This window comes from Falco biarmicus, chromosome 19 (assembly GCF_023638135.1).
Source record: "Falco biarmicus isolate bFalBia1 chromosome 19, bFalBia1.pri, whole genome shotgun sequence".
In the NCBI taxonomy this organism is placed as follows: domain Eukaryota; kingdom Metazoa; phylum Chordata; class Aves; order Falconiformes; family Falconidae; genus Falco; species Falco biarmicus.
In genome coordinates, this window is record NC_079306.1 from 1 (window position 1) to 23,800 (window position 23,800).

The 23,800-nt window shown below is 63.3% G+C and overlaps 6 long non-coding RNA genes across 6 annotated transcripts; all 6 read left to right on the forward strand.

Moving 5' to 3' along the window:
- Positions 1 to 71: 71 nt before the first annotated feature.
- On the forward strand, positions 72 to 1,027 carry LOC130141127 (uncharacterized). The gene is made up of 3 exons (XR_008818986.1): positions 72 to 356; positions 461 to 636; positions 881 to 1,027. It is a non-coding gene; the product is annotated as an uncharacterized LOC130141127 (long non-coding RNA).
- Positions 1,028 to 1,559: 532 nt separating this feature from the next.
- On the forward strand, positions 1,560 to 4,959 carry LOC130141445 (uncharacterized). Its single transcript, XR_008819065.1, has 4 exons — positions 1,560 to 1,864; positions 3,151 to 3,852; positions 3,957 to 4,132; positions 4,376 to 4,959. It is a non-coding gene; the product is annotated as an uncharacterized LOC130141445 (long non-coding RNA).
- Positions 4,960 to 6,651: 1,692 nt separating this feature from the next.
- Positions 6,652 to 8,445, forward strand: LOC130141510 (uncharacterized). The gene is made up of 3 exons (XR_008819083.1): positions 6,652 to 7,338; positions 7,443 to 7,618; positions 7,862 to 8,445. It is a non-coding gene; the product is annotated as an uncharacterized LOC130141510 (long non-coding RNA).
- Positions 8,446 to 10,145: 1,700 nt separating this feature from the next.
- LOC130141504 (uncharacterized) lies at positions 10,146 to 11,939 on the forward strand. The gene is made up of 3 exons (XR_008819081.1): positions 10,146 to 10,832; positions 10,937 to 11,112; positions 11,356 to 11,939. It is a non-coding gene; the product is annotated as an uncharacterized LOC130141504 (long non-coding RNA).
- A 1,695-nt stretch (positions 11,940 to 13,634) lies between these two features.
- Positions 13,635 to 15,428, forward strand: LOC130141511 (uncharacterized). Its single transcript, XR_008819084.1, has 3 exons — positions 13,635 to 14,321; positions 14,426 to 14,601; positions 14,845 to 15,428. It is a non-coding gene; the product is annotated as an uncharacterized LOC130141511 (long non-coding RNA).
- Positions 15,429 to 17,128: 1,700 nt separating this feature from the next.
- LOC130141509 (uncharacterized) lies at positions 17,129 to 18,922 on the forward strand. Its single transcript, XR_008819082.1, has 3 exons — positions 17,129 to 17,815; positions 17,920 to 18,095; positions 18,339 to 18,922. It is a non-coding gene; the product is annotated as an uncharacterized LOC130141509 (long non-coding RNA).
- Positions 18,923 to 23,800: the final 4,878 nt, after the last annotated feature.

Here is a 23,800-nt window from a genome sequence, read left to right on the forward strand (position 1 = left end):
TGTCGGAGAGCTGGGCCCTACTGACGGAGCTGGCACAGGGTTCCCGCGGGACTCCGGCTTTGCCCGTCTCGTGGAAAGGCTCCAGAGCCTGCTTGGGAAGCCGCTTGACAAGGCACGGCTTTGCCGTGATTTTTACGCCGGAATTCCGACGGTAACGCCAATGCCACGTGTTAGCCTTTCTCCAGCAGCTCCTCAAAGCAGAGTGAGCCTTAAGAATCGGATTGCCTTTTAACGAAATTCGAAACAAAGCGGCGGGGTGAAGCGGCTGGAAGCGTCCTGCCAGTCTGCCGTGGGTATCGCTGCCGTGCGTGTTACCTGCCTGTCTGCCGATCGCTCCTGCCTCTTGTTGTGGCCCGGTAATTCCTCTGGGGAAGGCGTTGGGCTCTGACCGCAGCGCACCCCGACTCCCTCCTGACCCCGGCGAGACGTGATGGGTGTTTGCCTTCCTCCCCTTTCACAGGGCCTCGGCTGTTGCGTGCAGAGAAGCTGTCAGCCTTGCGAGAGAGCACGCCGCCGGCAAGCGCAGCGTGGTGCTTCGGTACCGAGCTGAGGCCGCAGGCGTCCGTCTTTTGTTTGCGAAAAGGGATCGCGAGGAAAGGTGCTGGCCTCGGAGGGGGAGAGGTGGCGGGGGAACAGGTAGGAGGCAGCTCTTTCAGCCGGTTTTAGGCTTAACTCCTGGGTGCCTGAGCACGGTTCTGGGCTTCGGGGGGGTTGGCTTTCGGCTTTTCGCCTTCAGCGCGTCCTCCGTCACCGCTGTCGGCGCGCGCTGAGCTGCGGCTCAGGGGACTGCAGCGATACAGGCCGTGTGCGTGCCAGCCGTCCTCGAGGCTAGAGCTGTATTCTGCTTGTTACCCTGATGAAAGCGTTTCTTTTTTTCTAGGGGGCGTTCCCACAAGGCAGTGGTGTGGAGCCGAAGGGGACTGCGACGGAACGGTGACGGAGCCGTTTGGACCGAGTCTTGAAGATAGATCGCTCGGGTTTTTGTCCGAGGAAACTTCGTCTCGAGACGGTCCTATCGCTCGCTGGCAACGTGGTAGGAAACTGCTTTGTTGATCTTGACGGCGCAGTGTGTTGGGAGTATTAAGATTCCTCGAGAGATCAGAAGCGAGTAGGTTGTTTCTCTAAGGGAAAGGGGAATAGGCCTGTATCGTTAAAGGAAAGACTCAGAGTGGGTTTTGTTTCTCTCAAGTACAAAGCGCCCCATCTCAAGGGATTGCAAAGTCTGAAACGATGGTTCAAAAGCAGACTTGTGCTGTTTGCAAAGCGTCTGTTGCGCTGCTCAAAGACAAAAGACGCTCACCCCGAGAAAGTTTTTGGAAACCGATGTCCGATAGGCACGGGGAAAGAGCTGCAGAGGTTTACGTATCGTCTGTCGAATTCTGTTCTCTTTCGTGCCCTTCCATTTTACGATAAAAACTTTCGTGACCCCTTTTCCCGTTCAGGCACTGTTGCTAGTGTTTTTATAAGGGGGGAAAAAAAAGCGTAAGCCTGGTCTCTCGAGTGATTGATTTTTTTTTTTTTTTTTTTTTTTTTTTCTTTTTCGCTAGACTAGTGGAATCGAGAATGTTCGCTGCCAGAACTTCATCCACCGAGATGGGACGCCAGGCAACTTCCTAACGGGCCGTGGGCAGAGTTCCCCTCTTGATGCCGTGCCTATATAATAAACTGTGCAGTCCGTTAGCTAGACGGGCTGCAGTACCCAATTTTTTTCGCCAGGCGGCAGCACCGCGCCCGCCCCCGGCGGAGTAAGGGCAGCGCATGCGCAGACGCGGCTTGACGCCGAAGGGGGCGTGGCTTGCGGGCACGTCGCGGGCCGATGACGCAATCCGGCTTCGGCGCATGCGCAGAAGGGGTTTCTGGCAAAGTAAGGGCAGCGCATGCGCAGACGCGGCTTGACGCCGAAGGGGGCGGGGCTTCCGGCTTCGTCGCAGCCCGATGACGCAACACGCCTCGGCGCATGCGCAGAAGGGCTTTCTGGCAAACTAAGGGCAGCGCATGCGCAGACGCGGCTTGACGCCGAAGGGGCGGGGCTTCCGGCCTCGGGCGTACGGGCAGATGACGCAATCCCGCTTTGGCGCATGCGCAGAAGCCTTTCTGGCCGACCGAGGGCGGCGCATGCGCAGAAGCGGCTTTGACCCCCCCCCCCCCCTAGGGGCGGGGCTTCCGGCCTCGTGCGTAGGGGCAGATGGCGCATCCGGCCCGGGAAAGGCGGGTTCGCTCCCGGCCCGCGCGGCGCGCTGGAGCGGCCGTGGAGGTACGGAGCCTTCGCCGGGAGCCCGGAAGACTTTCGGGCCGGGACGTGCGGCGGCGCGCTCGGGCTGAAGGGCGGCCGGGGGCCGGCGGGCAGCGGCCCGGTCGGGGGGGGGATGTGGCGGCCCGGCGCTCGGCCGCGGCAGGGAGCGCCTGGTGCCGGCGGCGGGCGGGCTGAGGCAGGCGGGCGGCCCGGCCCGGGACCGGCGGGGCTGCCGCCGGTTCTCGTCTCCCCGGCAGGGACGGTGGTCAGCGGGCTCCTCACGGGGCTGCCCTTTTCTGGGTGGGTGGTTTTTTGTTTGTTTGGGTTTTTTTGTTTGTTTTTTTTTTTTTTTCTCTCGGAGCCGCGCCGCTACCTCGGCGAGGAGCGGCGGCGGGGCGGCCCCGGTGCTCGCTCGTGGCGGCGGCGCCCGGGAGAGGGGTCGGCCCGCGCCGCCCCGCCGCCCCCCCCGCCGCCGCCTGCGGGCTGCCCGGGCAGCCGCCGCAGCCCTGCGCGGGGCTTTGTCTTTCCCCCAGCCGCTGGCCTGAGCCGTGGCAGCCGGCTGGGGCTGCCGGCCCCCGCGGGCCGCAGAGAGGCTGCCTCGGGGCCTGCGGTAACGCTGTCGCGGGGTGGGGGGGTGGGGGGTGTGTGTGTGGCTCAGGAGCCTCTTCCCGCCCCTGCGAGCGGGCCAGAGCAAGAAAAGGCAGCCGGCAGCGGAATCCCCAGCCGTCGCCCCCGACTGCTGCTTTCTCCGCAAGCCTTTTAACTGCCGGGGAGGGCTGGGAGGCAGCGGCAGCTCAGGTGTCTGGCTGATCTTGTGTCGTGACAGTCAGCTCCGGGGCCGGAGCAGCCGAGGGGAAGAGGCCTTTTGGTTTGCTTCCCCGCGAAACCGGGGCCTTTTGTTTTCCCTTTGTCCCTAGGTTCGTCCGGAAGCGTCCGTCGACAAGTCAAGGGGAGCGGAACCGAAGGTCGCTCGAGATGTTACTTCGCCACGCGTGCCTCGTGCTTGCGAGTCGGACTGCTGACTACGGAGGGATCCCTTTTGTAGCCGCCGAGGGCCCGCGAGGCTCCGTGTGCCCGCCGCTTCCGAGTGCTGCGCTGCGGCTCGGGCAACGGCCGGGGAGGAATCGTCGGTCCCTCGTGGTAACGCAGCCGGGCCTGCTAGGCGCTTAGAGCAGCGCGTCCGGCCGGGCAGTATTGTTTTCCGAGGCTGTAAAGGAGCCCGAGGTATAAACCCGCTTGACGTTTCCGTACGGCGGTGCGCTTTGTCGGAGAGCTGGGCCCTACTGACGGAGCTGGCACAGGGTTCCCGCGGGACTCCGGCTTTGCCCGTCTCGTGGAAAGGCTCCAGAGCCTGCTTGGGAAGCCGCTTGACAAGGCACGGCTTTGCCGTGATTTTTACGCCGGAATTCCGACGGTAACGCCAATGCCACGTGTTAGCCTTTCTCCAGCAGCTCCTCAAAGCAGAGTGAGCCTTAAGAATCGGATTGCCTTTTAACGAAATTCGAAACAAAGCGGCGGGGTGAAGCGGCTGGAAGCGTCCTGCCAGTCTGCCGTGGGTATCGCTGCCGTGCGTGTTACCTGCCTGTCTGCCGATCGCTCCTGCCTCTTGTTGTGGCCCGGTAATTCCTCTGGGGAAGGCGTTGGGCTCTGACCGCAGCGCACCCCGACTCCCTCCTGACCCCGGCGAGACGTGATGGGTGTTTGCCTTCCTCCCCTTTCACAGGGCCTCGGCTGTTGCGTGCAGAGAAGCTGTCAGCCTTGCGAGAGAGCACGCCGCCGGCAAGCGCAGCGTGGTGCTTCGGTACCGAGCTGAGGCCGCAGGCGTCCGTCTTTTGTTTGCGAAAAGGGATCGCGAGGAAAGGTGCTGGCCTCGGAGGGGGAGAGGTGGCGGGGGAACAGGTAGGAGGCAGCTCTTTCAACCGGTTTTAGGCTTAACTCCTGGGTGCCTGAGCACGGTTCTGGGCTTCGGGGGGTTGGCTTTCGGCTTTTCGCCTTCAGCGCGTCCTCCGTCACCGCTGTCGGCGCGCGCTGAGCTGCGGCTCAGGGGACTGCGGCGATACAGGCCGTGTGCGTGCCAGCCGTCCTCGAGGCTAGAGCTGTATTCTGCTTGTTACCCTGATGAAAGCGTTTCTTTTTTTCTAGGGGGCGTTCCCACAAGGCAGTGGTGTGGAGCCGAAGGGGACTGCGATGGAACGGTGACGGAGCCGTTTGGACCGAGTCTTGAAGATAGATCGCTCGGGTTTTTGTCCGAGGAAACTTCGTCTCGAGACGGTCCTATCGCTCGCTGGCAACGTGGTAGGAAACTGCTTTGTTGATCTTGACGGCGCAGTGTGTTGGGAGTATTAAGATTCCTCGGGAGATCAGAAGCGAGTAGGTTGTTTCTCTAAGGGAAAGGGGAATAGGCCTGTATCGTTAAAGGAAAGACTCAGAGTGGGTTTTGTTTCTCTCAAGTACAAAGCGCCCCATCTCAAGGGATTGCAAAGTCTGAAACGATGGTTCAAAAGCAGACTTGTGCTGTTTGCAAAGCGTCTGTTGCACTGCTCAAAGACAAAAGACGCTCACCCGAGAAAGTTTTTGGAAACCGATGTCCGATAGGCACGGGGAAAGAGCTGCAGAGGTTTACGTATCGTCTGTCGAATTCTGTTCTCTTTCGTGCCCTTCCATTTTACGATAAAAACTTTCGTGACCCCTTTTCCCGTTCAGGCACTGTTGCTAGTGTTTTTATAAGGGGGGGAAAAAAAAGCGTAAGCCTGGTCTCTCGAGTGATTTTTTTTTTTTTTTTTTTTTTTTTTCTTTTTCGCTAGACTAGTGGAATCGAGAATGTTCGCTGCCAGAACTTCATCCACCGAGATGGGACGCCAGGCAACTTCCTAACGGGCCGTGGGCAGAGTTCCCCTCTTGATGCCGTGCCTATATAATAAACTGTGCAGTCCGTTAGCTAGACGGGCTGCAGTACCCATTTTTTTTCGCCAGGCGGCAGCACCGCGCCCGCCCCCGGAGGAGTAAGGGCAGCGCATGCGCAGACGCGGCTTGACGCCGAAGGGGGCGTGGCTTGCGGGCACGTCGCGGGCCGATGACGCAATCCGGCTTCGGCGCATGCGCAGAAGGGGTTTCTGGCAAAGTAAGGGCAGCGCATGCGCAGACGCGGCTTGACGCCGAAGGGGGCGGGGCTTCCGGCTTCGTCGCAGCCCGATGACGCAACACGCCTCGGCGCATGCGCAGAAGGGCTTTCTGGCAAACTAAGGGCAGCGCATGCGCAGACGCGGCTTGACGCCGAAGGGGCGGGGCTTCCGGCCTCGGGCGTACGGGCAGATGACGCAATCCCGCTTTGGCGCATGCGCAGAAGCCTTTCTGGCCGACCGAGGGCGGCGCATGCGCAGAAGCGGCTTTGACCCCCCCCCCCTAGGGGCGGGGCTTCCGGCCTCGTGCGTAGGGGCAGATGGCGCATCCGGCCCGGGAAAGGCGGGTTCGCTCCCGGCCCGCGCGGCGCGCTGGAGCGGCCGTGGAGGTACGGAGCCTTCGCCGGGAGCCCGGAAGACTTTCGGGCCGGGACGTGCGGCGGCGCGCTCGGGCTGAAGGGCGGCCGGGGGCCGGCGGGCAGCGGCCCGGTCGGGGGGGGGATGTGGCGGCCCGGCGCTCGGCCGCGGCAGGGAGCGCCTGGTGCCGGCGGCGGGCGGGCTGAGGCAGGCGGGCGGCCCGGCCCGGGACCGGCGGGGCTGCCGCCGGTTCTCGTCTCCCCGGCAGGGACGGTGGTCAGCGGGCTCCTCACGGGGCTGCCCTTTTCTGGGTGGGTGGTTTTTTGTTTGTTTGGGTTTTTTTGTTTGTTTTTTTTTTTTTTTCTCTCGGAGCCGCGCCGCTACCTCGGCGAGGAGCGGCGGCGGGGCGGCCCCGGTGCTCGCTCGTGGCGGCGGCGCCCGGGAGAGGGGTCGGCCCGCGCCGCCCCGCCGCCCACCCGCCGCCGCCTGCGGGCTGCCCGGGCAGCCGCCGCAGCCCTGCGCGGGGCTTTGTCTTTCCCCCAGCCGCTGGCCTGAGCCGTGGCAGCCGGCTGGGGCTGCCGGCCCCCGCGGGCCGCAGAGAGGCTGCCTCGGGGCCTGCGGTAACGCTGTCGCGGGGTGGGGGGGTGGGGGGTGTGTGTGTGGCTCAGGAGCCTCTTCCCGCCCCTGCGAGCGGGCCAGAGCAAGAAAAGGCAGCCGGCAGCGGAATCCCCAGCCGTCGCCCCCGACTGCTGCTTTCTCCGCAAGCCTTTTAACTGCCGGGGAGGGCTGGGAGGCAGCGGCAGCTCAGGTGTCTGGCTGATCTTGTGTCGTGACAGTCAGCTCCGGGGCCGGAGCAGCCGAGGGGAAGAGGCCTTTTGGTTTGCTTCCCCGCGAAACCGGGGCCTTTTGTTTTCCCTTTGTCCCTAGGTTCGTCCGGAAGCGTCCGTCGACAAGTCAAGGGGAGCGGAACCGAAGGTCGCTCGAGATGTTACTTCGCCACGCGTGCCTCGTGCTTGCGAGTCGGACTGCTGACTACGGAGGGATCCCTTTTGTAGCCGCCGAGGGCCCGCGAGGCTCCGTGTGCCCGCCGCTTCCGAGTGCTGCGCTGCGGCTCGGGCAACGGCCGGGGAGGAATCGTCGGTCCCTCGTGGTAACGCAGCCGGGCCTGCTAGGCGCTTAGAGCAGCGCGTCCGGCCGGGCAGTATTGTTTTCCGAGGCTGTAAAGGAGCCCGAGGTATAAACCCGCTTGACGTTTCCGTACGGCGGTGCGCTTTGTCGGAGAGCTGGGCCCTACTGACGGAGCTGGCACAGGGTTCCCGCGGGACTCCGGCTTTGCCCGTCTCGTGGAAAGGCTCCAGAGCCTGCTTGGGAAGCCGCTTGACAAGGCACGGCTTTGCCGTGATTTTTACGCCGGAATTCCGACGGTAACGCCAATGCCACGTGTTAGCCTTTCTCCAGCAGCTCCTCAAAGCAGAGTGAGCCTTAAGAATCGGATTGCCTTTTAACGAAATTCGAAACAAAGCGGCGGGGTGAAGCGGCTGGAAGCGTCCTGCCAGTCTGCCGTGGGTATCGCTGCCGTGCGTGTTACCTGCCTGTCTGCCGATCGCTCCTGCCTCTTGTTGTGGCCCGGTAATTCCTCTGGGGAAGGCGTTGGGCTCTGACCGCAGCGCACCCCGACTCCCTCCTGACCCCGGCGAGACGTGATGGGTGTTTGCCTTCCTCCCCTTTCACAGGGCCTCGGCTGTTGCGTGCAGAGAAGCTGTCAGCCTTGCGAGAGAGCACGCCGCCGGCAAGCGCAGCGTGGTGCTTCGGTACCGAGCTGAGGCCGCAGGCGTCCGTCTTTTGTTTGCGAAAAGGGATCGCGAGGAAAGGTGCTGGCCTCGGAGGGGGAGAGGTGGCGGGGGAACAGGTAGGAGGCAGCTCTTTCAACCGGTTTTAGGCTTAACTCCTGGGTGCCTGAGCACGGTTCTGGGCTTCGGGGGGTTGGCTTTCGGCTTTTCGCCTTCAGCGCGTCCTCCGTCACCGCTGTCGGCGCGCGCTGAGCTGCGGCTCAGGGGACTGCGGCGATACAGGCCGTGTGCGTGCCAGCCGTCCTCGAGGCTAGAGCTGTATTCTGCTTGTTACCCTGATGAAAGCGTTTCTTTTTTTCTAGGGGGCGTTCCCACAAGGCAGTGGTGTGGAGCCGAAGGGGACTGCGATGGAACGGTGACGGAGCCGTTTGGACCGAGTCTTGAAGATAGATCGCTCGGGTTTTTGTCCGAGGAAACTTCGTCTCGAGACGGTCCTATCGCTCGCTGGCAACGTGGTAGGAAACTGCTTTGTTGATCTTGACGGCGCAGTGTGTTGGGAGTATTAAGATTCCTCGGGAGATCAGAAGCGAGTAGGTTGTTTCTCTAAGGGAAAGGGGAATAGGCCTGTATCGTTAAAGGAAAGACTCAGAGTGGGTTTTGTTTCTCTCAAGTACAAAGCGCCCCATCTCAAGGGATTGCAAAGTCTGAAACGATGGTTCAAAAGCAGACTTGTGCTGTTTGCAAAGCGTCTGTTGCACTGCTCAAAGACAAAAGACGCTCACCCGAGAAAGTTTTTGGAAACCGATGTCCGATAGGCACGGGGAAAGAGCTGCAGAGGTTTACGTATCGTCTGTCGAATTCTGTTCTCTTTCGTGCCCTTCCATTTTACGATAAAAACTTTCGTGACCCCTTTTCCCGTTCAGGCACTGTTGCTAGTGTTTTTATAAGGGGGGAAAAAAAAGCGTAAGCCTGGTCTCTCGAGTGATTGATTTTTTTTTTTTTTTTTTTTTTTTTTCTTTTTCGCTAGACTAGTGGAATCGAGAATGTTCGCTGCCAGAACTTCATCCACCGAGATGGGACGCCAGGCAACTTCCTAACGGGCCGTGGGCAGAGTTCCCCTCTTGATGCCGTGCCTATATAATAAACTGTGCAGTCCGTTAGCTAGACGGGCTGCAGTACCCCATTTTTTTTCGCCAGGCGGCAGCACCGCGCCCGCCCCCGGCGGAGTAAGGGCAGCGCATGCGCAGACGCGGCTTGACGCCGAAGGGGGCGTGGCTTGCGGGCACGTCGCGGGCCGATGACGCAATCCGGCTTCGGCGCATGCGCAGAAGGGGTTTCTGGCAAAGTAAGGGCAGCGCATGCGCAGACGCGGCTTGACGCCGAAGGGGGCGGGGCTTCCGGCTTCGTCGCAGCCCGATGACGCAACACGCCTCGGCGCATGCGCAGAAGGGCTTTCTGGCAAACTAAGGGCAGCGCATGCGCAGACGCGGCTTGACGCCGAAGGGGCGGGGCTTCCGGCCTCGGGCGTACGGGCAGATGACGCAATCCCGCTTTGGCGCATGCGCAGAAGCCTTTCTGGCCGACCGAGGGCGGCGCATGCGCAGAAGCGGCTTTGACCCCCCCCCCCCCCTAGGGGCGGGGCTTCCGGCCTCGTGCGTAGGGGCAGATGGCGCATCCGGCCCGGGAAAGGCGGGTTCGCTCCCGGCCCGCGCGGCGCGCTGGAGCGGCCGTGGAGGTACGGAGCCTTCGCCGGGAGCCCGGAAGACTTTCGGGCCGGGACGTGCGGCGGCGCGCTCGGGCTGAAGGGCGGCCGGGGGCCGGCGGGCAGCGGCCCGGTCGGGGGGGGGGATGTGGCGGCCCGGCGCTCGGCCGCGGCAGGGAGCGCCTGGTGCCGGCGGCGGGCGGGCTGAGGCAGGCGGGCGGCCCGGCCCGGGACCGGCGGGGCTGCCGCCGGTTCTCGTCTCCCCGGCAGGGACGGTGGTCAGCGGGCTCCTCACGGGGCTGCCCTTTTCTGGGTGGGTGGTTTTTTGTTTGTTTGGGTTTTTTTGTTTGTTTTTTTTTTTTTTTCTCTCGGAGCCGCGCCGCTACCTCGGCGAGGAGCGGCGGCGGGGCGGCCCCGGTGCTCGCTCGTGGCGGCGGCGCCCGGGAGAGGGGTCGGCCCGCGCCGCCCCGCCGCCCCCCCGCCGCCGCCTGCGGGCTGCCCGGGCAGCCGCCGCAGCCCTGCGCGGGGCTTTGTCTTTCCCCCAGCCGCTGGCCTGAGCCGTGGCAGCCGGCTGGGGCTGCCGGCCCCCGCGGGCCGCAGAGAGGCTGCCTCGGGGCCTGCGGTAACGCTGTCGCGGGGTGGGGGGGTGGGGGGTGTGTGTGTGGCTCAGGAGCCTCTTCCCGCCCCTGCGAGCGGGCCAGAGCAAGAAAAGGCAGCCGGCAGCGGAATCCCCAGCCGTCGCCCCCGACTGCTGCTTTCTCCGCAAGCCTTTTAACTGCCGGGGAGGGCTGGGAGGCAGCGGCAGCTCAGGTGTCTGGCTGATCTTGTGTCGTGACAGTCAGCTCCGGGGCCGGAGCAGCCGAGGGGAAGAGGCCTTTTGGTTTGCTTCCCCGCGAAACCGGGGCCTTTTGTTTTCCCTTTGTCCCTAGGTTCGTCCGGAAGCGTCCGTCGACAAGTCAAGGGGAGCGGAACCGAAGGTCGCTCGAGATGTTACTTCGCCACGCGTGCCTCGTGCTTGCGAGTCGGACTGCTGACTACGGAGGGATCCCTTTTGTAGCCGCCGAGGGCCCGCGAGGCTCCGTGTGCCCGCCGCTTCCGAGTGCTGCGCTGCGGCTCGGGCAACGGCCGGGGAGGAATCGTCGGTCCCTCGTGGTAACGCAGCCGGGCCTGCTAGGCGCTTAGAGCAGCGCGTCCGGCCGGGCAGTATTGTTTTCCGAGGCTGTAAAGGAGCCCGAGGTATAAACCCGCTTGACGTTTCCGTACGGCGGTGCGCTTTGTCGGAGAGCTGGGCCCTACTGACGGAGCTGGCACAGGGTTCCCGCGGGACTCCGGCTTTGCCCGTCTCGTGGAAAGGCTCCAGAGCCTGCTTGGGAAGCCGCTTGACAAGGCACGGCTTTGCCGTGATTTTTACGCCGGAATTCCGACGGTAACGCCAATGCCACGTGTTAGCCTTTCTCCAGCAGCTCCTCAAAGCAGAGTGAGCCTTAAGAATCGGATTGCCTTTTAACGAAATTCGAAACAAAGCGGCGGGGTGAAGCGGCTGGAAGCGTCCTGCCAGTCTGCCGTGGGTATCGCTGCCGTGCGTGTTACCTGCCTGTCTGCCGATCGCTCCTGCCTCTTGTTGTGGCCCGGTAATTCCTCTGGGGAAGGCGTTGGGCTCTGACCGCAGCGCACCCCGACTCCCTCCTGACCCCGGCGAGACGTGATGGGTGTTTGCCTTCCTCCCCTTTCACAGGGCCTCGGCTGTTGCGTGCAGAGAAGCTGTCAGCCTTGCGAGAGAGCACGCCGCCGGCAAGCGCAGCGTGGTGCTTCGGTACCGAGCTGAGGCCGCAGGCGTCCGTCTTTTGTTTGCGAAAAGGGATCGCGAGGAAAGGTGCTGGCCTCGGAGGGGGAGAGGTGGCGGGGGAACAGGTAGGAGGCAGCTCTTTCAACCGGTTTTAGGCTTAACTCCTGGGTGCCTGAGCACGGTTCTGGGCTTCGGGGGGTTGGCTTTCGGCTTTTCGCCTTCAGCGCGTCCTCCGTCACCGCTGTCGGCGCGCGCTGAGCTGCGGCTCAGGGGACTGCGGCGATACAGGCCGTGTGCGTGCCAGCCGTCCTCGAGGCTAGAGCTGTATTCTGCTTGTTACCCTGATGAAAGCGTTTCTTTTTTTCTAGGGGGCGTTCCCACAAGGCAGTGGTGTGGAGCCGAAGGGGACTGCGATGGAACGGTGACGGAGCCGTTTGGACCGAGTCTTGAAGATAGATCGCTCGGGTTTTTGTCCGAGGAAACTTCGTCTCGAGACGGTCCTATCGCTCGCTGGCAACGTGGTAGGAAACTGCTTTGTTGATCTTGACGGCGCAGTGTGTTGGGAGTATTAAGATTCCTCGGGAGATCAGAAGCGAGTAGGTTGTTTCTCTAAGGGAAAGGGGAATAGGCCTGTATCGTTAAAGGAAAGACTCAGAGTGGGTTTTGTTTCTCTCAAGTACAAAGCGCCCCATCTCAAGGGATTGCAAAGTCTGAAACGATGGTTCAAAAGCAGACTTGTGCTGTTTGCAAAGCGTCTGTTGCACTGCTCAAAGACAAAAGACGCTCACCCGAGAAAGTTTTTGGAAACCGATGTCCGATAGGCACGGGGAAAGAGCTGCAGAGGTTTACGTATCGTCTGTCGAATTCTGTTCTCTTTCGTGCCCTTCCATTTTACGATAAAAACTTTCGTGACCCCTTTTCCCGTTCAGGCACTGTTGCTAGTGTTTTTATAAGGGGGGGAAAAAAAAGCGTAAGCCTGGTCTCTCGAGTGATTTTTTTTTTTTTTTTTTTTTTTTTTCTTTTTCGCTAGACTAGTGGAATCGAGAATGTTCGCTGCCAGAACTTCATCCACCGAGATGGGACGCCAGGCAACTTCCTAACGGGCCGTGGGCAGAGTTCCCCTCTTGATGCCGTGCCTATATAATAAACTGTGCAGTCCGTTAGCTAGACGGGCTGCAGTACCCATTTTTTTTCGCCAGGCGGCAGCACCGCGCCCGCCCCCGGAGGAGTAAGGGCAGCGCATGCGCAGACGCGGCTTGACGCCGAAGGGGGCGTGGCTTGCGGGCACGTCGCGGGCCGATGACGCAATCCGGCTTCGGCGCATGCGCAGAAGGGGTTTCTGGCAAAGTAAGGGCAGCGCATGCGCAGACGCGGCTTGACGCCGAAGGGGGCGGGGCTTCCGGCTTCGTCGCAGCCCGATGACGCAACACGCCTCGGCGCATGCGCAGAAGGGCTTTCTGGCAAACTAAGGGCAGCGCATGCGCAGACGCGGCTTGACGCCGAAGGGGCGGGGCTTCCGGCCTCGGGCGTACGGGCAGATGACGCAATCCCGCTTTGGCGCATGCGCAGAAGCCTTTCTGGCCGACCGAGGGCGGCGCATGCGCAGAAGCGGCTTTGACCCCCCCCCCCCTAGGGGCGGGGCTTCCGGCCTCGTGCGTAGGGGCAGATGGCGCATCCGGCCCGGGAAAGGCGGGTTCGCTCCCGGCCCGCGCGGCGCGCTGGAGCGGCCGTGGAGGTACGGAGCCTTCGCCGGGAGCCCGGAAGACTTTCGGGCCGGGACGTGCGGCGGCGCGCTCGGGCTGAAGGGCGGCCGGGGGCCGGCGGGCAGCGGCCCGGTCGGGGGGGGGATGTGGCGGCCCGGCGCTCGGCCGCGGCAGGGAGCGCCTGGTGCCGGCGGCGGGCGGGCTGAGGCAGGCGGGCGGCCCGGCCCGGGACCGGCGGGGCTGCCGCCGGTTCTCGTCTCCCCGGCAGGGACGGTGGTCAGCGGGCTCCTCACGGGGCTGCCCTTTTCTGGGTGGGTGGTTTTTTGTTTGTTTGGGTTTTTTTGTTTGTTTTTTTTTTTTTTTTCTCTCGGAGCCGCGCCGCTACCTCGGCGAGGAGCGGCGGCGGGGCGGCCCCGGTGCTCGCTCGTGGCGGCGGCGCCCGGGAGAGGGGTCGGCCCGCGCCGCCCCGCCGCCCACCCGCCGCCGCCTGCGGGCTGCCCGGGCAGCCGCCGCAGCCCTGCGCGGGGCTTTGTCTTTCCCCCAGCCGCTGGCCTGAGCCGTGGCAGCCGGCTGGGGCTGCCGGCCCCCGCGGGCCGCAGAGAGGCTGCCTCGGGGCCTGCGGTAACGCTGTCGCGGGGTGGGGGGGGTGGGGGGTGTGTGTGTGGCTCAGGAGCCTCTTCCCGCCCCTGCGAGCGGGCCAGAGCAAGAAAAGGCAGCCGGCAGCGGAATCCCCAGCCGTCGCCCCCGACTGCTGCTTTCTCCGCAAGCCTTTTAACTGCCGGGGAGGGCTGGGAGGCAGCGGCAGCTCAGGTGTCTGGCTGATCTTGTGTCGTGACAGTCAGCTCCGGGGCCGGAGCAGCCGAGGGGAAGAGGCCTTTTGGTTTGCTTCCCCGCGAAACCGGGGCCTTTTGTTTTCCCTTTGTCCCTAGGTTCGTCCGGAAGCGTCCGTCGACAAGTCAAGGGGAGCGGAACCGAAGGTCGCTCGAGATGTTACTTCGCCACGCGTGCCTCGTGCTTGCGAGTCGGACTGCTGACTACGGAGGGATCCCTTTTGTAGCCGCCGAGGGCCCGCGAGGCTCCGTGTGCCCGCCGCTTCCGAGTGCTGCGCTGCGGCTCGGGCAACGGCCGGGGAGGAATCGTCGGTCCCTCGTGGTAACGCAGCCGGGCCTGCTAGGCGCTTAGAGCAGCGCGTCCGGCCGGGCAGTATTGTTTTCCGAGGCTGTAAAGGAGCCCGAGGTATAAACCCGCTTGACGTTTCCGTACGGCGGTGCGCTTTGTCGGAGAGCTGGGCCCTACTGACGGAGCTGGCACAGGGTTCCCGCGGGACTCCGGCTTTGCCCGTCTCGTGGAAAGGCTCCAGAGCCTGCTTGGGAAGCCGCTTGACAAGGCACGGCTTTGCCGTGATTTTTACGCCGGAATTCCGACGGTAACGCCAATGCCACGTGTTAGCCTTTCTCCAGCAGCTCCTCAAAGCAGAGTGAGCCTTAAGAATCGGATTGCCTTTTAACGAAATTCGAAACAAAGCGGCGGGGTGAAGCGGCTGGAAGCGTCCTGCCAGTCTGCCGTGGGTATCGCTGCCGTGCGTGTTACCTGCCTGTCTGCCGATCGCTCCTGCCTCTTGTTGTGGCCCGGTAATTCCTCTGGGGAAGGCGTTGGGCTCTGACCGCAGCGCACCCCGACTCCCTCCTGACCCCGGCGAGACGTGATGGGTGTTTGCCTTCCTCCCCTTTCACAGGGCCTCGGCTGTTGCGTGCAGAGAAGCTGTCAGCCTTGCGAGAGAGCACGCCGCCGGCAAGCGCAGCGTGGTGCTTCGGTACCGAGCTGAGGCCGCAGGCGTCCGTCTTTTGTTTGCGAAAAGGGATCGCGAGGAAAGGTGCTGGCCTCGGAGGGGGAGAGGTGGCGGGGGAACAGGTAGGAGGCAGCTCTTTCAACCGGTTTTAGGCTTAACTCCTGGGTGCCTGAGCACGGTTCTGGGCTTCGGGGGGTTGGCTTTCGGCTTTTCGCCTTCAGCGCGTCCTCCGTCACCGCTGTCGGCGCGCGCTGAGCTGCGGCTCAGGGGACTGCGGCGATACAGGCCGTGTGCGTGCCAGCCGTCCTCGAGGCTAGAGCTGTATTCTGCTTGTTACCCTGATGAAAGCGTTTCTTTTTTTCTAGGGGGCGTTCCCACAAGGCAGTGGTGTGGAGCCGAAGGGGACTGCGATGGAACGGTGACGGAGCCGTTTGGACCGAGTCTTGAAGATAGATCGCTCGGGTTTTTGTCCGAGGAAACTTCGTCTCGAGACGGTCCTATCGCTCGCTGGCAACGTGGTAGGAAACTGCTTTGTTGATCTTGACGGCGCAGTGTGTTGGGAGTATTAAGATTCCTCGGGAGATCAGAAGCGAGTAGGTTGTTTCTCTAAGGGAAAGGGGAATAGGCCTGTATCGTTAAAGGAAAGACTCAGAGTGGGTTTTGTTTCTCTCAAGTACAAAGCGCCCCATCTCAAGGGATTGCAAAGTCTGAAACGATGGTTCAAAAGCAGACTTGTGCTGTTTGCAAAGCGTCTGTTGCACTGCTCAAAGACAAAAGACGCTCACCCGAGAAAGTTTTTGGAAACCGATGTCCGATAGGCACGGGGAAAGAGCTGCAGAGGTTTACGTATCGTCTGTCGAATTCTGTTCTCTTTCGTGCCCTTCCATTTTACGATAAAAACTTTCGTGACCCCTTTTCCCGTTCAGGCACTGTTGCTAGTGTTTTTATAAGGGGGGAAAAAAAAGCGTAAGCCTGGTCTCTCGAGTGATTGATTTTTTTTTTTTTTTTTTTTTTTTTTCTTTTTCGCTAGACTAGTGGAATCGAGAATGTTCGCTGCCAGAACTTCATCCACCGAGATGGGACGCCAGGCAACTTCCTAACGGGCCGTGGGCAGAGTTCCCCTCTTGATGCCGTGCCTATATAATAAACTGTGCAGTCCGTTAGCTAGACGGGCTGCAGTACCCATTTTTTTTCGCCAGGCGGCAGCACCGCGCCCGCCCCCGGCGGAGTAAGGGCAGCGCATGCGCAGACGCGGCTTGACGCCGAAGGGGGCGTGGCTTGCGGGCACGTCGCGGGCCGATGACGCAATCCGGCTTCGGCGCATGCGCAGAAGGGGTTTCTGGCAAAGTAAGGGCAGCGCATGCGCAGACGCGGCTTGACGCCGAAGGGGGCGGGGCTTCCGGCTTCGTCGCAGCCCGATGACGCAACACGCCTCGGCGCATGCGCAGAAGGGCTTTCTGGCAAACTAAGGGCAGCGCATGCGCAGACGCGGCTTGACGCCGAAGGGGCGGGGCTTCCGGCCTCGGGCGTACGGGCAGATGACGCAATCCCGCTTTGGCGCATGCGCAGAAGCCTTTCTGGCCGACCGAGGGCGGCGCATGCGCAGAAGCGGCTTTGACCCCCCCCCCCCCCTAGGGGCGGGGCTTCCGGCCTCGTGCGTAGGGGCAGATGGCGCATCCGGCCCGGGAAAGGCGGGTTCGCTCCCGGCCCGCGCGGCGCGCTGGAGCGGCCGTGGAGGTACGGAGCCTTCGCCGGGAGCCCGGAAGACTTTCGGGCCGGGACGTGCGGCGGCGCGCTCGGGCTGAAGGGCGGCCGGGGGCCGGCGGGCAGCGGCCCGGTCGGGGGGGGGGATGTGGCGGCCCGGCGCTCGGCCGCGGCAGGGAGCGCCTGGTGCCGGCGGCGGGCGGGCTGAGGCAGGCGGGCGGCCCGGCCCGGGACCGGCGGGGCTGCCGCCGGTTCTCGTCTCCCCGGCAGGGACGGTGGTCAGCGGGCTCCTCACGGGGCTGCCCTTTTCTGGGTGGGTGGTTTTTTGTTTGTTTGGGTTTTTTTGTTTGTTTTTTTTTTTTTTTCTCTCGGAGCCGCGCCGCTACCTCGGCGAGGAGCGGCGGCGGGGCGGCCCCGGTGCTCGCTCGTGGCGGCGGCGCCCGGGAGAGGGGTCGGCCCGCGCCGCCCCGCCGCCCCCCCGCCGCCGCCTGCGGGCTGCCCGGGCAGCCGCCGCAGCCCTGCGCGGGGCTTTGTCTTTCCCCCAGCCGCTGGCCTGAGCCGTGGCAGCCGGCTGGGGCTGCCGGCCCCCGCGGGCCGCAGAGAGGCTGCCTCGGGGCCTGCGGTAACGCTGTCGCGGGGTGGGGGGGGTGGGGGGTGTGTGTGTGGCTCAGGAGCCTCTTCCCGCCCCTGCGAGCGGGCCAGAGCAAGAAAAGGCAGCCGGCAGCGGAATCCCCAGCCGTCGCCCCCGACTGCTGCTTTCTCCGCAAGCCTTTTAACTGCCGGGGAGGGCTGGGAGGCAGCGGCAGCTCAGGTGTCTGGCTGATCTTGTGTCGTGACAGTCAGCTCCGGGGCCGGAGCAGCCGAGGGGAAGAGGCCTTTTGGTTTGCTTCCCCGCGAAACCGGGGCCTTTTGTTTTCCCTTTGTCCCTAGGTTCGTCCGGAAGCGTCCGTCGACAAGTCAAGGGGAGCGGAACCGAAGGTCGCTCGAGATGTTACTTCGCCACGCGTGCCTCGTGCTTGCGAGTCGGACTGCTGACTACGGAGGGATCCCTTTTGTAGCCGCCGAGGGCCCGCGAGGCTCCGTGTGCCCGCCGCTTCCGAGTGCTGCGCTGCGGCTCGGGCAACGGCCGGGGAGGAATCGTCGGTCCCTCGTGGTAACGCAGCCGGGCCTGCTAGGCGCTTAGAGCAGCGCGTCCGGCCGGGCAGTATTGTTTTCCGAGGCTGTAAAGGAGCCCGAGGTATAAACCCGCTTGACGTTTCCGTACGGCGGTGCGCTTTGTCGGAGAGCTGGGCCCTACTGACGGAGCTGGCACAGGGTTCCCGCGGGACTCCGGCTTTGCCCGTCTCGTGGAAAGGCTCCAGAGCCTGCTTGGGAAGCCGCTTGACAAGGCACGGCTTTGCCGTGATTTTTACGCCGGAATTCCGACGGTAACGCCAATGCCACGTGTTAGCCTTTCTCCAGCAGCTCCTCAAAGCAGAGTGAGCCTTAAGAATCGGATTGCCTTTTAACGAAATTCGAAACAAAGCGGCGGGGTGAAGCGGCTGGAAGCGTCCTGCCAGTCTGCCGTGGGTATCGCTGCCGTGCGTGTTACCTGCCTGTCTGCCGATCGCTCCTGCCTCTTGTTGTGGCCCGGTAATTCCTCTGGGGAAGGCGTTGGGCTCTGACCGCAGCGCACCCCGACTCCCTCCTGACCCCGGCGAGACGTGATGGGTGTTTGCCTTCCTCCCCTTTCACAGGGCCTCGGCTGTTGCGTGCAGAGAAGCTGTCAGCCTTGCGAGAGAGCACGCCGCCGGCAAGCGCAGCGTGGTGCTTCGGTACCGAGCTGAGGCCGCAGGCGTCCGTCTTTTGTTTGCGAAAAGGGATCGCGAGGAAAGGTGCTGGCCTCGGAGGGGGAGAGGTGGCGGGGGAACAGGTAGGAGGCAGCTCTTTCAACCGGTTTTAGGCTTAACTCCTGGGTGCCTGAGCACGGTTCTGGGCTTCGGGGGGTTGGCTTTCGGCTTTTCGCCTTCAGCGCGTCCTCCGTCACCGCTGTCGGCGCGCGCTGAGCTGCGGCTCAGGGGACTGCGGCGATACAGGCCGTGTGCGTGCCAGCCGTCCTCGAGGCTAGAGCTGTATTCTGCTTGTTACCCTGATGAAAGCGTTTCTTTTTTTCTAGGGGGCGTTCCCACAAGGCAGTGGTGTGGAGCCGAAGGGGACTGCGATGGAACGGTGACGGAGCCGTTTGGACCGAGTCTTGAAGATAGATCGCTCGGGTTTTTGTCCGAGGAAACTTCGTCTCGAGACGGTCCTATCGCTCGCTGGCAACGTGGTAGGAAACTGCTTTGTTGATCTTGACGGCGCAGTGTGTTGGGAGTATTAAGATTCCTCGGGAGATCAGAAGCGAGTAGGTTGTTTCTCTAAGGGAAAGGGGAATAGGCCTGTATCGTTAAAGGAAAGACTCAGAGTGGGTTTTGTTTCTCTCAAGTACAAAGCGCCCCATCTCAAGGGATTGCAAAGTCTGAAACGATGGTTCAAAAGCAGACTTGTGCTGTTTGCAAAGCGTCTGTTGCACTGCTCAAAGACAAAAGACGCTCACCCGAGAAAGTTTTTGGAAACCGATGTCCGATAGGCACGGGGAAAGAGCTGCAGAGGTTTACGTATCGTCTGTCGAATTCTGTTCTCTTTCGTGCCCTTCCATTTTACGATAAAAACTTTCGTGACCCCTTTTCCCGTTCAGGCACTGTTGCTAGTGTTTTTATAAGGGGGGAAAAAAAAGCGTAAGCCTGGTCTCTCGAGTGATTGATTTTTTTTTTTTTTTTTTTTTTTTTTCTTTTTCGCTAGACTAGTGGAATCGAGAATGTTCGCTGCCAGAACTTCATCCACCGAGATGGGACGCCAGGCAACTTCCTAACGGGCCGTGGGCAGAGTTCCCCTCTTGATGCCGTGCCTATATAATAAACTGTGCAGTCCGTTAGCTAGACGGGCTGCAGTACCCATTTTTTTTCGCCAGGCGGCAGCACCGCGCCCGCCCCCGGCGGAGTAAGGGCAGCGCATGCGCAGACGCGGCTTGACGCCGAAGGGGGCGTGGCTTGCGGGCACGTCGCGGGCCGATGACGCAATCCGGCTTCGGCGCATGCGCAGAAGGGGTTTCTGGCAAAGTAAGGGCAGCGCATGCGCAGACGCGGCTTGACGCCGAAGGGGGCGGGGCTTCCGGCTTCGTCGCAGCCCGATGACGCAACACGCCTCGGCGCATGCGCAGAAGGGCTTTCTGGCAAACTAAGGGCAGCGCATGCGCAGACGCGGCTTGACGCCGAAGGGGCGGGGCTTCCGGCCTCGGGCGTACGGGCAGATGACGCAATCCCGCTTTGGCGCATGCGCAGAAGCCTTTCTGGCCGACCGAGGGCGGCGCATGCGCAGAAGCGGCTTTGACCCCCCCCCCCCCCTAGGGGCGGGGCTTCCGGCCTCGTGCGTAGGGGCAGATGGCGCATCCGGCCCGGGAAAGGCGGGTTCGCTCCCGGCCCGCGCGGCGCGCTGGAGCGGCCGTGGAGGTACGGAGCCTTCGCCGGGAGCCCGGAAGACTTTCGGGCCGGGACGTGCGGCGGCGCGCTCGGGCTGAAGGGCGGCCGGGGGCCGGCGGGCAGCGGCCCGGTCGGGGGGGGGATGTGGCGGCCCGGCGCTCGGCCGCGGCAGGGAGCGCCTGGTGCCGGCGGCGGGCGGGCTGAGGCAGGCGGGCGGCCCGGCCCGGGACCGGCGGGGCTGCCGCCGGTTCTCGTCTCCCCGGCAGGGACGGTGGTCAGCGGGCTCCTCACGGGGCTGCCCTTTTCTGGGTGGGTGGTTTTTTGTTTGTTTGGGTTTTTTTGTTTGTTTTTTTTTTTTTTTCTCTCGGAGCCGCGCCGCTACCTCGGCGAGGAGCGGCGGCGGGGCGGCCCCGGTGCTCGCTCGTGGCGGCGGCGCCCGGGAGAGGGGTCGGCCCGCGCCGCCCCGCCGCCCCCCCGCCGCCGCCTGCGGGCTGCCCGGGCAGCCGCCGCAGCCCTGCGCGGGGCTTTGTCTTTCCCCCAGCCGCTGGCCTGAGCCGTGGCAGCCGGCTGGGGCTGCCGGCCCCCGCGGGCCGCAGAGAGGCTGCCTCGGGGCCTGCGGTAACGCTGTCGCGGGGTGGGGGGGGTGGGGGGTGTGTGTGTGGCTCAGGAGCCTCTTCCCGCCCCTGCGAGCGGGCCAGAGCAAGAAAAGGCAGCCGGCAGCGGAATCCCCAGCCGTCGCCCCCGACTGCTGCTTTCTCCGCAAGCCTTTTAACTGCCGGGGAGGGCTGGGAGGCAGCGGCAGCTCAGGTGTCTGGCTGATCTTGTGTCGTGACAGTCAGCTCCGGGGCCGGAGCAGCCGAGGGGAAGAGGCCTTTTGGTTTGCTTCCCCGCGAAACCGGGGCCTTTTGTTTTCCCTTTGTCCCTAGGTTCGTCCGGAAGCGTCCGTCGACAAGTCAAGGGGAGCGGAACCGAAGGTCGCTCGAGATGTTACTTCGCCACGCGTGCCTCGTGCTTGCGAGTCGGACTGCTGACTACGGAGGGATCCCTTTTGTAGCCGCCGAGGGCCCGCGAGGCTCCGTGTGCCCGCCGCTTCCGAGTGCTGCGCTGCGGCTCGGGCAACGGCCGGGGAGGAATCGTCGGTCCCTCGTGGTAACGCAGCCGGGCCTGCTAGGCGCTTAGAGCAGCGCGTCCGGCCGGGCAGTATTGTTTTCCGAGGCTGTAAAGGAGCCCGAGGTATAAACCCGCTTGACGTTTCCGTACGGCGGTGCGCTTTGTCGGAGAGCTGGGCCCTACTGACGGAGCTGGCACAGGGTTCCCGCGGGACTCCGGCTTTGCCCGTCTCGTGGAAAGGCTCCAGAGCCTGCTTGGGAAGCCGCTTGACAAGGCACGGCTTTGCCGTGATTTTTACGCCGGAATTCCGACGGTAACGCCAATGCCACGTGTTAGCCTTTCTCCAGCAGCTCCTCAAAGCAGAGTGAGCCTTAAGAATCGGATTGCCTTTTAACGAAATTCGAAACAAAGCGGCGGGGTGAAGCGGCTGGAAGCGTCCTGCCAGTCTGCCGTGGGTATCGCTGCCGTGCGTGTTACCTGCCTGTCTGCCGATCGCTCCTGCCTCTTGTTGTGGCCCGGTAATTCCTCTGGGGAAGGCGTTGGGCTCTGACCGCAGCGCACCCCGACTCCCTCCTGACCCCGGCGAGACGTGATGGGTGTTTGCCTTCCTCCCCTTTCACAGGGCCTCGGCTGTTGCGTGCAGAGAAGCTGTCAGCCTTGCGAGAGAGCACGCCGCCGGCAAGCGCAGCGTGGTGCTTCGGTACCGAGCTGAGGCCGCAGGCGTCCGTCTTTTGTTTGCGAAAAGGGATCGCGAGGAAAGGTGCTGGCCTCGGAGGGGGAGAGGTGGCGGGGGGAACAGGTAGGAGGCAGCTCTTTCAACCGGTTTTAGGCTTAACTCCTGGGTGCCTGAGCACGGTTCTGGGCTTCGGGGGGTTGGCTTTCGGCTTTTCGCCTTCAGCGCGTCCTCCGTCACCGCTGTCGGCGCGCGCTGAGCTGCGGCTCAGGGGACTGCGGCGATACAGGCCGTGTGCGTGCCAGCCGTCCTCGAGGCTAGAGCTGTATTCTGCTTGTTACCCTGATGAAAGCGTTTCTTTTTTTCTAGGGGGCGTTCCCACAAGGCAGTGGTGTGGAGCCGAAGGGGACTGCGATGGAACGGTGACGGAGCCGTTTGGACCGAGTCTTGAAGATAGATCGCTCGGGTTTTTGTCCGAGGAAACTTCGTCTCGAGACGGTCCTATCGCTCGCTGGCAACGTGGTAGGAAACTGCTTTGTTGATCTTGACGGCGCAGTGTGTTGGGAGTATTAAGATTCCTCGGGAGATCAGAAGCGAGTAGGTTGTTTCTCTAAGGGAAAGGGGAATAGGCCTGTATCGTTAAAGGAAAGACTCAGAGTGGGTTTTGTTTCTCTCAAGTACAAAGCGCCCCATCTCAAGGGATTGCAAAGTCTGAAACGATGGTTCAAAAGCAGACTTGTGCTGTTTGCAAAGCGTCTGTTGCACTGCTCAAAGACAAAAGACGCTCACCCGAGAAAGTTTTTGGAAACCGATGTCCGATAGGCACGGGGAAAGAGCTGCAGAGGTTTACGTATCGTCTGTCGAATTCTGTTCTCTTTCGTGCCCTTCCATTTTACGATAAAAACTTTCGTGACCCCTTTTCCCGTTCAGGCACTGTTGCTAGTGTTTTTATAAGGGGGGGAAAAAAAAGCGTAAGCCTGGTCTCTCGAGTGATTTTTTTTTTTTTTTTTTTTTTTTTTCTTTTTCGCTAGACTAGTGGAATCGAGAATGTTCGCTGCCAGAACTTCATCCACCGAGATGGGACGCCAGGCAACTTCCTAACGGGCCGTGGGCAGAGTTCCCCTCTTGATGCCGTGCCTATATAATAAACTGTGCAGTCCGTTAGCTAGACGGGCTGCAGTACCCATTTTTTTTCGCCAGGCGGCAGCACCGCGCCCGCCCCCGGAGGAGTAAGGGCAGCGCATGCGCAGACGCGGCTTGACGCCGAAGGGGGCGTGGCTTGCGGGCACGTCGCGGGCCGATGACGCAATCCGGCTTCGGCGCATGCGCAGAAGGGGTTTCTGGCAAAGTAAGGGCAGCGCATGCGCAGACGCGGCTTGACGCCGAAGGGGGCGGGGCTTCTGGCTTCGTCGCAGCCCGATGACGCAACACGCCTCGACGCATGCGCAGAAGGGCTTTCTGGCAAACTAAGGGCAGCGCATGCGCAGACGCGGCTTGACGCCGAAGGGGCGGGGCTTCCGGCCTCGTGCGTAGGGGCAGATGGCGCATCCGGCCCGGGAAAGGCGGGTTCGCTCCCGGCCCGCGCGGCGCGCTGGAGCGGCCGTGGAGGTACGGAGCCTTCGCCGGGAGCCCGGAAGACTTTCGGGCCGGGACGTGCGGCGGCGCGCTCGGGCTGAAGGGCGGCCGGGGGCCGGCGGGCAGCGGCCCGGTCGGGGGGGGGATGTGGCGGCCCGGCGCTCGGCCGCGGCAGGGAGCGCCTGGTGCCGGCGGCGGGCGGGCTGAGGCAGGCGGGCGGCCCGGCCCGGGACCGGCGGGGCTGCCGCCGGTTCTCGTCTCCCCGGCAGGGACGGTGGTCAGCGGGCTCCTCACGGGGCTGCCCTTTTCTGGGTGGGTGGTTTTTTGTTTGTTTGGGTTTTTTTGTTTGTTTTTTTTTTTTTTTCTCTCGGAGCCGCGCCGCTACCTCGGCGAGGAGCGGCGGCGGGGCGGCCCCGGTGCTCGCTCGTGGCGGCGGCGCCCGGGAGAGGGGTCGGCCCGCGCCGCCCCGCCGCCCACCCGCCGCCGCCTGCGGGCTGCCCGGGCAGCCGCCGCAGCCCTGCGCGGGGCTTTGTCTTTCCCCCAGCCGCTGGCCTGAGCCGTGGCAGCCGGCTGGGGCTGCCGGCCCCCGCGGGCCGCAGAGAGGCTGCCTCGGGGCCTGCGGTAACGCTGTCGCGGGGTGGGGGGGGTGGGGGGTGTGTGTGTGGCTCAGGAGCCTCTTCCCGCCCCTGCGAGCGGGCCAGAGCAAGAAAAGGCAGCCGGCAGCGGAATCCCCAGCCGTCGCCCCCGACTGCTGCTTTCTCC